Source organism: Zootoca vivipara, chromosome 12 (genome assembly GCF_963506605.1).
Source record: "Zootoca vivipara chromosome 12, rZooViv1.1, whole genome shotgun sequence".
Lineage (NCBI taxonomy): Eukaryota > Metazoa > Chordata > Lepidosauria > Squamata > Lacertidae > Zootoca > Zootoca vivipara.
Genome location: NC_083287.1, coordinates 46,747,916 through 46,760,685, shown reverse-complemented (window position 1 = coordinate 46,760,685; position 12,770 = coordinate 46,747,916). Strand labels below are relative to the sequence as shown.

The 12,770-nt window shown below is 43.8% G+C and overlaps 1 long non-coding RNA gene across 1 annotated transcript in view; it reads left to right on the top strand.

The window, feature by feature from the left end:
* The first annotated feature begins 906 nt into the window (after positions 1-906).
* The window catches only part of LOC132592868 (uncharacterized), a 110,267-nt gene continuing 98,403 nt past the window's right edge, over positions 907-12,770 (top strand). The window contains exon 1 of the long non-coding RNA XR_009558424.1: positions 907-947. This is a non-coding gene — a long non-coding RNA (uncharacterized LOC132592868). The remainder of the gene's footprint in view (positions 948-12,770) is intronic.

The window sequence follows — 12,770 nt, the reverse complement described above, 5'->3', positions numbered from 1 at the left end:
CGCCCTGGCCATGCCGTTCTGTAACGGAGGCTGCGTACACACTATACCTTTAAAGCACTTTCAAAGCACATTACAGTAGAACCTTGGTTTATGAACACCTCGGTTTACGAATTTTCAGTTTACGAATGCCGCGGACCCATCTGGAATGGATTAATTCACTTTCCATTACTTTCAATGGGAAAGTCCGCTTCAGTTTATGAACAGACTTCCGGAACCAATTACACCCATGCTTCGGGTTAAGTACGCTTCAGGTTGAGTATTCCGCGGACCCGTCTGGAACGGATTAATCCACTTTCCATTACTTTCAATGGGAAAGTTCGCTTCAGTTTATGAACACTTGAGTTTTAAGTACTCCGCGGACCATCTGGAACAGATTAATCCACTTTCCATTACTTTCAATGGGAAAGTTCACTTCAGTTTATGAACGCTTCAGTTTATGAACAGACTTCCGGAACCAATTGTGTTCATAAACCGAGGTACCACTGTATTTCTCTCAAAGGATCCTGGGCACTTTAGTTTGCCCCTCCATAGAGTTACAATTTTCAGCAACCCTTGACAGATTGCAGTGCCCAGAATTCTTTGAGAATAAAATGTGCTTCAAATGTGCTTTCAATGTATAGTGCACATGGACAAATGCTAGCTTACAAAGGCACCCAGTTCGTGGCTAGGCTGAGATTTGAACTACAGATTTCTAGGTTATGCTCTTAATGAGTTCATTTAGATGGGGGACCTCAGGCTGGGGGTCGGTGGTGAGCAAATGCAGGCCTCCAGGCCTCCCTACTTGGCCCTCAGGCTGCTTTCCAGACAACTTCCTGAGCCTCACAACATTGCTTTGCACCCTCTTAAAGTGTATTTACTGGAATGTGTCCCTGATCTCTGATTATACCTCTTTGTTTTCCTGCAGGGACGGATGTGTGAGTGTGAAGGAACAAGCCTGTTGTGCAAAGGTAAGTTTCATATTTATAGCTCTGTTTACTTTTGCTTATGGCCCTGCCCTCAACTGACATTTGGCCCCCAGAAGGGAATGTGGCCCCCAGACTAAGAAAGGCTCCCCAACACCCCTGATTTAGAAATAGAAGAGAGGCCCTGCACTATAGAACAAGGCAGCCTGAACTCTTTGTGCATTTTTGTTTGCCAGATACGCTCACCACTCTCCTTTGTCTATCCCCGCTATGTTGATAGTGCTCAGCTAGGCACTTCCTTTTAATGTTTTCCTCTCCCCCCTTCCCCCCTCCAGTTTCAAAGGTGTCTTTGTGCACGTATGGCTAAATTAATTTCTGTGACACACATTGCTGAAATGTAAACATGGTGCCACTTTGATTTCCCATGAAGATAGAACACATGCTGTTTCAGAAAAGAACATGCAAGATTGCGGGGAATTGTGGAAATCAAATGCTAATTATGAGTCCAGATGGGGGAAGATGGAGGGAAAGAAGAAAATAAAAGGAAGAGAAACAAAAGATGAAGAGAAGGACAAATCTCCTTTCCCCACTATTCTCTGCAACTGTCAGTCAATTTTGAATATCCAAAAGAAAGTCATCATCAGTAGAGGGGTTATTCCATTAGGAAAAAACCCCACTCCTGTGCCACATAAAATTATCCTTCAGCATTACTTATATAAGGGCCACCATGTTTCCTTTCGTTTATGTCTGCTGTTTGCTTCACGAGGGATCCAGGTGTTCTGCTTCGCAAGAGACAGATCTGATCCAAATAACGGTTGACTTTCTTATTTATGTATGCATTTATTTATTGGTAGGGGAGCATCCATTGCAATTTCTCCACCTCAGTAGCCCTTGGTGCAACCTTAAATCTGTGTTTTGCTCAGCACAGCCTGGTCCGGTTAAGGCTAAACAACAACTGTTTTTCCATCTTCTCACAATCTTCATGTTGTTTGACATTGTCCAGTAGTGGCTGGTGACCTTGGAGCAGGTGGGGCCAGAGCTAATGAGAGGTGGAGTCTATTAATTCCAGCTTTGCCCCTGTCATCTTCCCTGCTGAGTTCTACAAGGGCAACAACACTGGGAGGAGAAGGAGAAGGAGAAGGAAGATTGTTCTTATTGTTGATAAGCAGTGCCACTCTTTGGACTGGCGGTTAGTGGTAGGAGTCCAGGAGGAGAAGGGTTTAGCCTGCCTTGAAGAGGATTAGGTTTCCCAAGGTTACAAGCACTGACTTAAGGGATGGGTTTGTGCCTTCTCCATTTCTTTATGCTTTGTTACTCTCACTGAGTTGGAGAAAGGTCTGGGGTGGGAACCCAGCTATCCTGGGGTTCTGAATAGCATCAGGGCACCTCCAGAAGGCTTGTGTATGTTTGGCGCCATGTTGTCTGGGATGGCGAACCATGGGCAACATTCTCTATGGTTTGTTTCAAACAAGCCAGCTTCAAAGCGTGAGTTATGTAGCCGGCTTGTGAAACTAACCATGGTTAGTGTTAACTGAAGTTTGCCTTGTCATCTAAGCCAGCAACTATGGTTAACGGAAACCAGGAAGATAATCTGTGTGGTGATAGGAAAGAGTTTGAGTCTGGAGCCTCCTGCTGCATGGTTTAGCATGATGTTGCAAACATATAGCAAGAGCCCATGTGCAAGAAAGAGGTTAAAGAGCCTTTTCCTCTGCTTTAGCTGCCATGGTTATGACTTAATGGGCAGAGACATCAAACCATTGCTGAAAGCAAGGTATCGTTTCTGTTAAATAATAGCCTTGCCTATAAAGACAGGAACCTTTACAGCTGTGTGGCTTGATTGAGAAAGATCTGGAGTGCGGTATATTCTGTAGTCTTTTTGCTGCTGTTGGGAAAAAAATCATTCTTGAGCATCTAGCCAGTATTGCCAGTTGATTTCTGTATGGACACTTGGGAGACAAAGAAAGAAACAGTGGAGATTTGAAGTTTTAATTCATATGCCCTTGATGATAATTCCCCATCAAACAATCCAGGTTTCCCCCCTTTAGTTGATGCTGCATTCAGCAAAGGCATTTTGTAATTGTGGGGGAAAGATCACCTCATTAAAACAAAAAAAGCACTCTGCTTAATTCCGAGCTGCTTCCTTTCAGCAAAACTATTGTGCCTGATGGCTGGAAGCCTTGATTGCATCTCTTCAGAGGGGAACACCCTGATTTTGAACTACATCCTGGGTCTCTCTCCCCGCCCCCCACTCCTGCTTGTATTTTTCCTGATTTGCAACTCAAAGAGTCGAGGTATATTCTTGCTTGAAATGGGTTTACTTGCTTCTCAATGGTAGGTATTTCCCCCACCCCACCCCAAGGGACTGTAGCTAAACATATCACCTCACCTCCCCCCTCTGCCTGCTTTTTTAAATCTTCAGAAATGCTGCGAAGTTTTGCTGATCACATACGCCTCAGTTCTTGAGGCCCTCCCCCCTTCAAACTCCTGTGGAGAGAGAGATTGCGGTGAGAGTTATTCCTCCTGACCTCTCCTGAGCTCCCATTGAGCTAAAGGTCAGGGGTCATTTTCTCAGACTCCCCATAGAGGAGCGAACCAAAGGTCATTCCTTTAACTCACTCTGAGTGGGAAGTGATGATGATGATGGTCTTTCTCTTCCTCCCTCTCTCTTTCTTTCTTTGTGTGTGTGTTTGTTGCAATATTAGTGTTTTGTTTTGCTGTTATTGCAAACCTGCAGCTATTGAAACAGTTATGCAACAAGACAAACATGAGAGAAAATGCCAAAAATAAAAAGGCAAGTTCTGAAAACAATAAAACATATCGTTACAGATGTACAATTAATGCCCCATGAACGACTGGGTCACACCTCGGAGCAAGCCTTGTTAAACAAAAATAGGTTCAGTAGGTTCAATAAATACAGACTGGGCAATGTTCATCTGAGAACGGAGAAGCCACATTCCTTTTTATGTCCCTCTGATGTCTTCCATTCTAAACAACACATTCATAGCCAGCCCCCCTCCTTCACTTCTTCAAATGGATGGCTTGGCCTTTTCTGTGTCTTACAAAGGGAGTTGTTATGGGGCTATGTCTTCTCTCTCTCTCTCTCCCACCCCCCAATTTTCTTTGCTTTCCATTCAGCAAACCTGTGAGTCTCATGCTGTCCCACGAAGAAAATTTTCTGTCTTCCCTTGCCTTGGCATGAATGTTGTTGTTTTTTTAAAAAAGGAAAACCAAACAACTTCCTATGAAGGAAGACTCATCATCACCATCATCAAAAGTCTTCCCATTTCGGAGCACCCCTCCGTTCAGAAACAATAATTGCCTAACTGTTTCCCCCTCCTCTTGGCCTTCATATATAAAGGGAAGAAACGAAGGAAAAGACGCTGGTATTCCTTGATTTCTTAGGAATGTCTTGAGTACGGGCCAGCCATTATTTCCCAGTCTGGATTCCTCTCCAGAAGGAGGGAAGGAAGGCTTATTTCCTCTGATCCCCTCCTTACCAAAGAGAATGGACAGGCTCTGTCAATGCCATGGCCGCCTCTGAGGCTGCTCCTTCTTGACCTGTCCCCCTTCCCTCTTCCACACACATATATGTGAAGAGATCTCTTGGGCCTCTCTCCCCACTCCTGAATAAATAGAGAGAGAGGAACTAATCACAGGGCATTAATTACCTGAGGAGGGCCCCTTCTCTCTTTTTTTCGGAAGGGCACAATGACTAAAAGGGAGAGAGGCCTTTGTTCTTTCCGTGAAGCCTGTCCTCATTTTGACAGAAGCGACCAAGGCAGTCTACGTTGGGCTGTGGAGAGAGATTGTGGTGGCAAATAGGTTAAAATATATGGTATTTGGCCTGACTGCAATGGTCAAAAGAAATGTTCTGCTTGACTAGAACGAGAGCAGGGGAATCAGTCACATTTCATAGTATAACAGCTTGATTCCTGTTTATTTTTGATCTACAGAACTATATCTACAGAGAAATTAATATGGTATAACACAGCAACCATTTTAGGCACGTCCAGAAAGTCCACGATGCACACATGTGTATCACACCGAACCCATAAGTGACCCAAAAACATCACAAAAAGAGGCAGAATGGGGGGGCATATAATCGGAACATCCATTGAAAAAGCCTGCAATTTCTTGCAGGTGCACAATGACCCCAAACACAACCCCTGTGCAAACAGGGAGTTGCCTGTATGGATTTGGCTAATTGTAGTATTATAAAAGAATATTTTGACCCTTTTCTCACCTTCACTGCATATGTTGACTGACTGACCTAGTTGACACACCATGGTAAACCACAGTTAATGGTTTGCCATGAATGTACCAGATTGAACTGCTTTGCTGCTTCCTACTTGGCAGTGGGAGGAAACAGATCATGGCCCCTAGCTTAGCGTTCTGTCCAAATCAGGGATCATAGTTTGTTTCATGCCAGCAAACCATGATCTGTAGCCAAGGTTTGGTCTTCGTTTACTGACCGTAGTTAATAAGAGTGAAACAAACCATAGTCCCTAGTTCGGAAAGAATGCTAAGACCATAGTTTGCTTCCTCCTAGCATGAACTGGAGCAAAGTGGAAGTAATACACTCATGCATGATAAACCATGGTTTGTCTTCTCCAAATAAGAAGGCCCATGGAGGACTTTGAAGGTCAGAACATAGAGCTTGTGCTGTATCTGGGGCTGGCTATAAAGTAGGGATTTGTAGAAGGGGCATTGTGTCAGGTGAATGATTTATGCAGGTGAGTGCTAGATAGACATGAGGCGGCAGTAGAATATCGGAGATCAGAAGATGGCAGTAGTTGAAGCGAGTGATGATCAAGGTTGGAGAGGGAGGGAGAGAAGTGCTATAGTTTTACAATACTGCAAAGCAACATAACCTGGGAATGGATTGAATATGGAGAACAAAGTGCAGAACGGAGGCATCGAGGCTGTGCACCTGTTCAGCAGAATGGATGGTAATGTCAATTCAAAGAAGGAGCCCTCGTAAATGTATGTGAATAGTGCAACATGGTGGTAAGTAGGCACAGCAAGACCGGTAGTGTAAACACCCATAGAGAGGAGCAATTAAGCTGCCCCTATTGAGTCCAAATTCCATAGCGTCAAATTTGCTAATGATTTTCAGTTCAGTAGCTGGCTTGTTCCCCATGCTCAGTTTGAATACCTATAAGTAAGTAGATAGGGACCCAGGTGGCGCTGTGGTTAAACCACTAAGCCTAGGGCTTGCTGATCAGAAGGTTGGCGGTTCGAATCCCTGTGACGGGGTGAGCTCCCGTTGCTTGGTCCCAGCTCCTGCCAACCTAGCAGTTCGAAAGCACGTCAAAATGCAAGTAGATAAATAGGAACCGCTACAGCGGGAAGGTAAACGGCGTTTCCATGTGCTGCTCTGGTTTGCCTGAAGTGGCTTTGTCATGCTGGCCACATGACCTGGAAGCTGTACGCCGGCTCCCACGGCCAATAATGCGAGATGAGCGCGCAACCCCAGAGTCGGTCACGACTGGACCTAATGGTCAGGGGTCCCTTTACCCTTTACTAAGTAAGTAGATAACAGAAAATACGTCACAAGTCTTCATAGATCATTATAAGTCTTCAGGACTGTAAAGTCTTCTGGCCCTATGAACAGCGGCTCTTAAAGCTACATACAGTTCAGGGAAGTGTGTGTGTCTGTGCTTGCAAAACAATATTACGAAATGCAGAATCGGTAGGCATTTTACACTGCAATGAACTCACATATTTTGAGTGCCATGGTGGGTATTTCTGTCTGTGCATTGCATGGAGTCTTGAACAAATCACAATAGAGGCCTTTCCCCCCACACTAATCATGTTTTAGTTAAGTTATTGTCACACAATTGTTTGTTCAGAATTATGCTGTGAGTTTTATCCACTGTTGAGATTCTTTTCTTCTTCTCTGGAATGGAAAGTACAAATCCACTTTAAAAATGCTGAGATCTTTTGACTTCTCCCAGAAAACTTTTTTTAAAAAAAATCAGTCTAAGAGGATAAGAAATTCATTAGCTTAAGTTGTGTGATTCTACCAGCTCATTAGAGAGCTGTGCGCTTTTTGGTTTGAGGATGCCTCCCAGCTCTGCATTGAAGCTGTCAAAGTTAAGGATGAAGGTATGGGACCACTTAACCATCCTATGAGGCAATTTCTTATTTTTAACTATGCAGACCAAAGGGTTCATTAGATTAGCTTAATGAATAGTTATGGGCCTGGTGTACAGTCCACCCCCTTCTATTCATTACGGTACTGTTAATTGCAACCAAAATACACAATTGCCAAAAAGAGCCACCCCAAGAAAAGAAATAAAATGTAAATTTCAGCTTATTAATAGTAATTATGTTTTCAGAGCCACAGTTCTTAAGTTTTCTTTCATAACCAGGTAACACAAACATTTTGATTTGAATGTCAACACCTCAGACCTGTAAGAGGTCTAAACAGTTGAAAAACATGTACATCCCTACGCAAACCAGCAATTATTTTTACACAGACCTGGAATGATTACATCCAGAATCTTCCATTCTGCTTGCAGTATTATGAAGTACTTGGTAATTTATTTTAATCTCTGGCACCTGAAAAATCGCTACTAGAAAAGCAGATTTTTTTTAAATAAAATGCATAGATGAAAACACACACACACACACACACACACACACACACACACGTACGTGTGTGTGTGTTCCAGTTGTGCTTTCTTCACAGTTTTGGTCAATTTATGTATCATCTGGAAAGTTCAGAATGGGGCAATTGGCCCCAAAATACATTCTGAAGCATCCTTAGTAAATCTTCTTTCACTCATGGAGAGAAACAGAGGCACTCAGGTGGAATTTCTCTGAGATTTCTCTGCTGTGGGCCAAGGCATCACCAGAGATAACCTCTCGTATCTTTCCTTCAAGTGGTAATGTTAAGGTAAAGATGAATGATTGCTTTTCATTTCCCCCCTAAAGATATGAAATAGTAGATAATGCCCTGTGGCAAGATTTATATAACTATATTATTGTATAGCACATGTGTTTATTCTCTGTTGTATTATTCCAATTTTCTTAGATAAGATAAAAATGTGTTAATTCAGAAACATGTTTCTGGTGGAATAAATCTCTTTCTCTCCTCCCTCTGCAACCACGTACTTATAGTGGACAGGTGACAAAGAGCACTTCCTTTCTTATACCAACACAACTATTGAAGGTGCATGCCATGGAAGGGTTGGATGTAGAGGAATGGTGGATGAAACCAGCTGGGGAACCACCAAGGGAGGAGGGCTGAAAGTCTGGGGAGTGGTGGTGGGACAATGATGAGTGGTCACAGGGAGAAAACTGGGAAGAGGAGAGGTGTCAAGAGCTGAAGAGTTAACACGGCATAATGAGCTGGGGACTTCTGTGGCAGAGAGAAGTCCAGAATCGGAGGCAGAAGCTGAAGGAGGGGAGGAGAGAGGGAGGCCAAGAGGCAGAGAAGAGGCATGGGTGTCTCCCCCTCCTGCTGCAGCAAGCTCCCCTCCCCTCTGGTCTCCCAGAACCAGAAGAGGCATGAAAAGGACAGGTTGGCTTCATGTACGCACAGTCTCCAATTGCTTGGGATAAAGGAAAAGGAGGGGACTTAGGTGGCTGTGGGGAGGCAGGGATTTTCAGTCTCGGCAACTGATCCATGGGGCAAGACTAACTGGGGATGAGCTGCTGTGCATATTAGGCCTGACACTCCACCAAGTCTGCTCAGATCATGGTCTTGCTAATAAAGAGTGCACACTTCCACAGTGTCATTTACTGCTAGTTTCTGACAATGCAGGAGCCAGGCATGGGAAACCTGTGGTGTCTGTATGTTGTTGAACTTCAGCTTCCATCGCCCCTGATCATCCACCATGCACAGGGCTGGATTTAGGTTTGATGAGGCCCTAAGCCAGGCATCCCCAAACTTCGGCCCTCCAGATGTTTTGGACTACAATTCCCATCATCCCTGCCCACTGGTCCTCTTAGCTAGGGATCATGGGAGTTGTAGGCCAAAACATCTGGAGGGCCGCAGTTTGGGGAGGCCTGCCCTAAGCTACTGAAGGTAATGGGGCCCTTCATATGTCCAGCTGTCCTTGGTCAACAACCAATTGTCGCTATTTTTTGTGTTGAATAAGTGTGCATGCACATGAAAGCTCATACCTATGACAAATTTAGGTGCTCTCTAAGGTGCTACTGGAAGGATTTTTTATTTTTATTATTTTTATTTTTATATGCTATATGGTAATTTATGGACCTAATAGGTATCTAAAGCCATTTGCACATAATAGGAGGCTACACAACACAAAACACTGTTGCTGTATGTAGGTTTTATTATATTTGTTTTTTTATCTGAAGGAGCGTCTCCACCCCCATCGTTCTGTCCAGACACTGAGGTCCAGCACCGAGGGCCTTCTGGCGGTTCCCTCTTTGCGAGAAGCCAAGTTGCAAGGAACCAGGCAGAGGGCCTTCTCGGTGGTGGCGTCCGCCCTGTGGAACCCCCTCCCATCAGATGTCAAAGAGAAAAACAGCTACCAGATTTTTAGAAGACATCTGAAGGCAGCCCTGTTTAGGGAGGCTTTAAATGTTTAATAAATTATTGTATTTTATTTTTCTGTTGGAAGCTGCCCAGAGTGGCTGGCGAAACCCAGCCAGATGGGCAGGGTATAAATATCATCATCATCATCATCATCATCATCATCATCATCATCATCATCTTATTTTGGAAATGTACATCCAGGTTTTCCCCCCTTTAAATTATTTATAGCTTGTTTAGCTTATGCAGGTGGCGAGTAGTGGTCCAACACCGCTTGAAGGGGTGCTGGTTTAACACCCCACTATAAGTTATTGAACCTTCCTAAAGATAATACCATATTTTTCTGTGTAGAAGACTATATTTCTTCCTAAATTTTTGAAGTTTAAAATAAGGGGCCGTCTTATACACGGATAGTGCATAGTGCATTTTCTTCATTTTGATTCCCCCAAAATTGGGGGTGTCTTATACTCAGAAAAATACGGTAATCAGTATCCTGTTTGTAAACATTTTCCGGCATACTTACCAGCTATGAAATACAGCAGAGTGGTGTCTGCGAAGACTCAGGCAGTTTTAAAATTATAAGTTCTGCTCAAGTGAGGATGATACGGTTTCAGATCTCCATTTGTTTCCATATGCCCATAGACAATTTATTTTCTTTGTTCTCAACTAGTGTGATTTCAGGACAGACATCACATCACATGATGCTCAGTAAACTATTAGCATCCCAAGGAGAATACCACTAAAATTGTAATTACTGCAGCAGTTTGTATTAAAGAATCAAAACAGCAAAGCATTTCAAAAGCAGATCTCTCTGATTTTTAATGTGTTATGTTTTAGATTGCGAAAGCATAGCTGTTTTGACATCACAATGCAAGGGAACAACTAGTCACAATTAACCAAGCTCTTAAGCAACGTATGGCACCTTTTGTATTTCCACCCCACCCCAAATGATTATTTCTGTAGTTTTGTAGCTAAGAATAAAGACATTATAAAATACTGAAAATCATTCAGCAAGCAGTGATGGAAGAATAAATGTGAAAGCTTGGCAATGCAATCCTAAACGTGTCTCCTCAAAATTATGTCCCACAGAGTTAAATAGGGCTTACTGCCAGGTAAATGGATGTAGGATTGCAGCCTAAAAGTCTGTAAAATGCGCTGTTTTATCATAATGAAAACCATTTTGACCGATGATATTGTAATGAGCTCCATATGAAAGTGATAGTACACTGGAGTAGTCTAAATATACTTAATTGATGCACTGGGCTAACAATTTGGAAGAACGGAGTATTTTTTCAAGTCCACAATTTTGCATTTCATTTCATTCTACATTTCAGCAAAAAAATGGCTTCAGACCTTTTCCCCCTTCAGCATGCTAGTGAAAATTCCAATAGCACACATTAGTTTAAAAACTAGGCTTATGACAGAATAACCAGTTGGCTGACAACATTTCAGCCTGGTGCTCCCCAGTCTTGATTGGTTACGTTGCATAAGGAAGGATGACGCTGGATTGGCCGGCTTTGCAGCTGTTGCTATGACTCTGCTGTTGCTAGGATCGCTGCTGTCTCCAAGCCCTGCAGGAAACATGTAATGAATTATGGATGGTTGATTTTCTCAGAGAGGCCTGATCTGTAATGCAGATGAGCTTCAAAGGACCCCCTTTTCTTCTGGGTTCTTAAAAAACACACACCAGAGTTTTAAATCAGAATCTGGCATTTGCAGTAGTCCCTAGTCACAGTAGTAACTACTGAATACTGATGTTAATTCTCATGCAAAACAAAGGCCAAAAGGTCACTATCTGCTATTTGTTCAGGAAAACCTTGTAGGATTTGCACTGAACGCGGAGACCGCTGGGGTATTTTCTTTTTAATTTTTTATTATTATCATTCTTATTATCATTATTATTATTGCTGCTGCAAAAAGGCAGCATATGGTGTACAGAGCTCAGAAGAGGAGCCGTTAGAAATAAATGCTATTCTGTATATGGTAATATTATTCTCAGCAGGGGGTCCAAGACTAGGTTGCGGACTAGTTAACAGAATTCCCGCTTCCTCTGTTGCCTTTGTCAACAAAATTGTTGCCCAAATGTGACCCCAGGATGTTCACAGCATGCGCTTTGATCTAGAGTATCTGTAGCTTTTCCACGGGCTAGAAGTGCTAATTCAGTGGCTGTTATAAAGCATACAGAATGCCTATTGCTTGGCAAATAAAGTGGCATCTCTGTTGCACCAGACATAAACTGTGGTATTGGCTTCAAGTTTGGGGGTGTGGGGAATGCTGCTTAAACTGGGAGGGAAGTCATTTGAAATCAGTGGGGATTACTGAGAACATAGGAAGAGCCTGCTGGATCAGGCCATGGGCACATCTAGTTCAGCTTCCTATCCGCACTTTGGCCAAAGAGTTGAGGATGATAATGATTTATTAAATTTGTATACCACCCTTCATCTGAAGATCTCGGGGCGGTTCACAAAAATTGCCTCTTGGATACCCACAAACAGGACCCGAGTGCCAGATCACTTTCCCTCCCTGTGGTTTCCAGGAACTGTTTTGTTGATGGATCTAGACCAGGCACCCCCAAACTTTCGGCCCTCCAGATGTTTTGGACTACAATTCCCATCATCCCTGACCACTGGTCCTGTTAGCTAGGGATCATGGGAGTTGTAGTCCCAAAACATCTGGAGGGCCGCAGTTTGGGGGTGCCTGATCTAGACCAAGCCCTCTGCTACCACTTGCGAGACGTTGCAGTCCAGGATACCGATTCAGGAACAGAACTTGCAGAACAGTAACTTGAGTTGTAGTTGCATTTATTATATACAGCAGGGTAAAGCGCAGCTTTCGATATACACAGTTACCATACCTGCCAAGTCCTGGATGGAAAAATCCGGGACCGGCAGCCCGCGACACCAGAAGTTGCGTAGACGCAACTTCCGGTGGCACTTTGCTCTTCTATGGGCACCAGAAAATGGCGGTGCCAGCGCCGGAAGTCACTTCTACGCATGACCGGAAACGCGTAAAAGCGACTTCCGGCGCCACCATTTTCTGGTGCCCATAGAAGGGCAAAGCGCCACTGGAAGTTGCGTCTACGCGTTTCCGGACATGCGTAGAAGCAACTTCCGGTGCCGGCGGCGCCATTTTCTGGTGCCCATAGAAGGGCAAAGCGGCACCAGAAAAATGGCTGCCGGCAGAAGCGGATTTAAGGGAGAATAATGGGATAAAAACCTATACGGGAGACCGCCGGGAAACGGTAGGAAAAAAGGGGGTTTCCCGGCGAAAACGGGATACTTGGCAGCTATGACAGTTACTATACTCTCTCATCTAACATAGACCAACTAACTCCAAACAGAGACTTGCTGTGTCATACTACT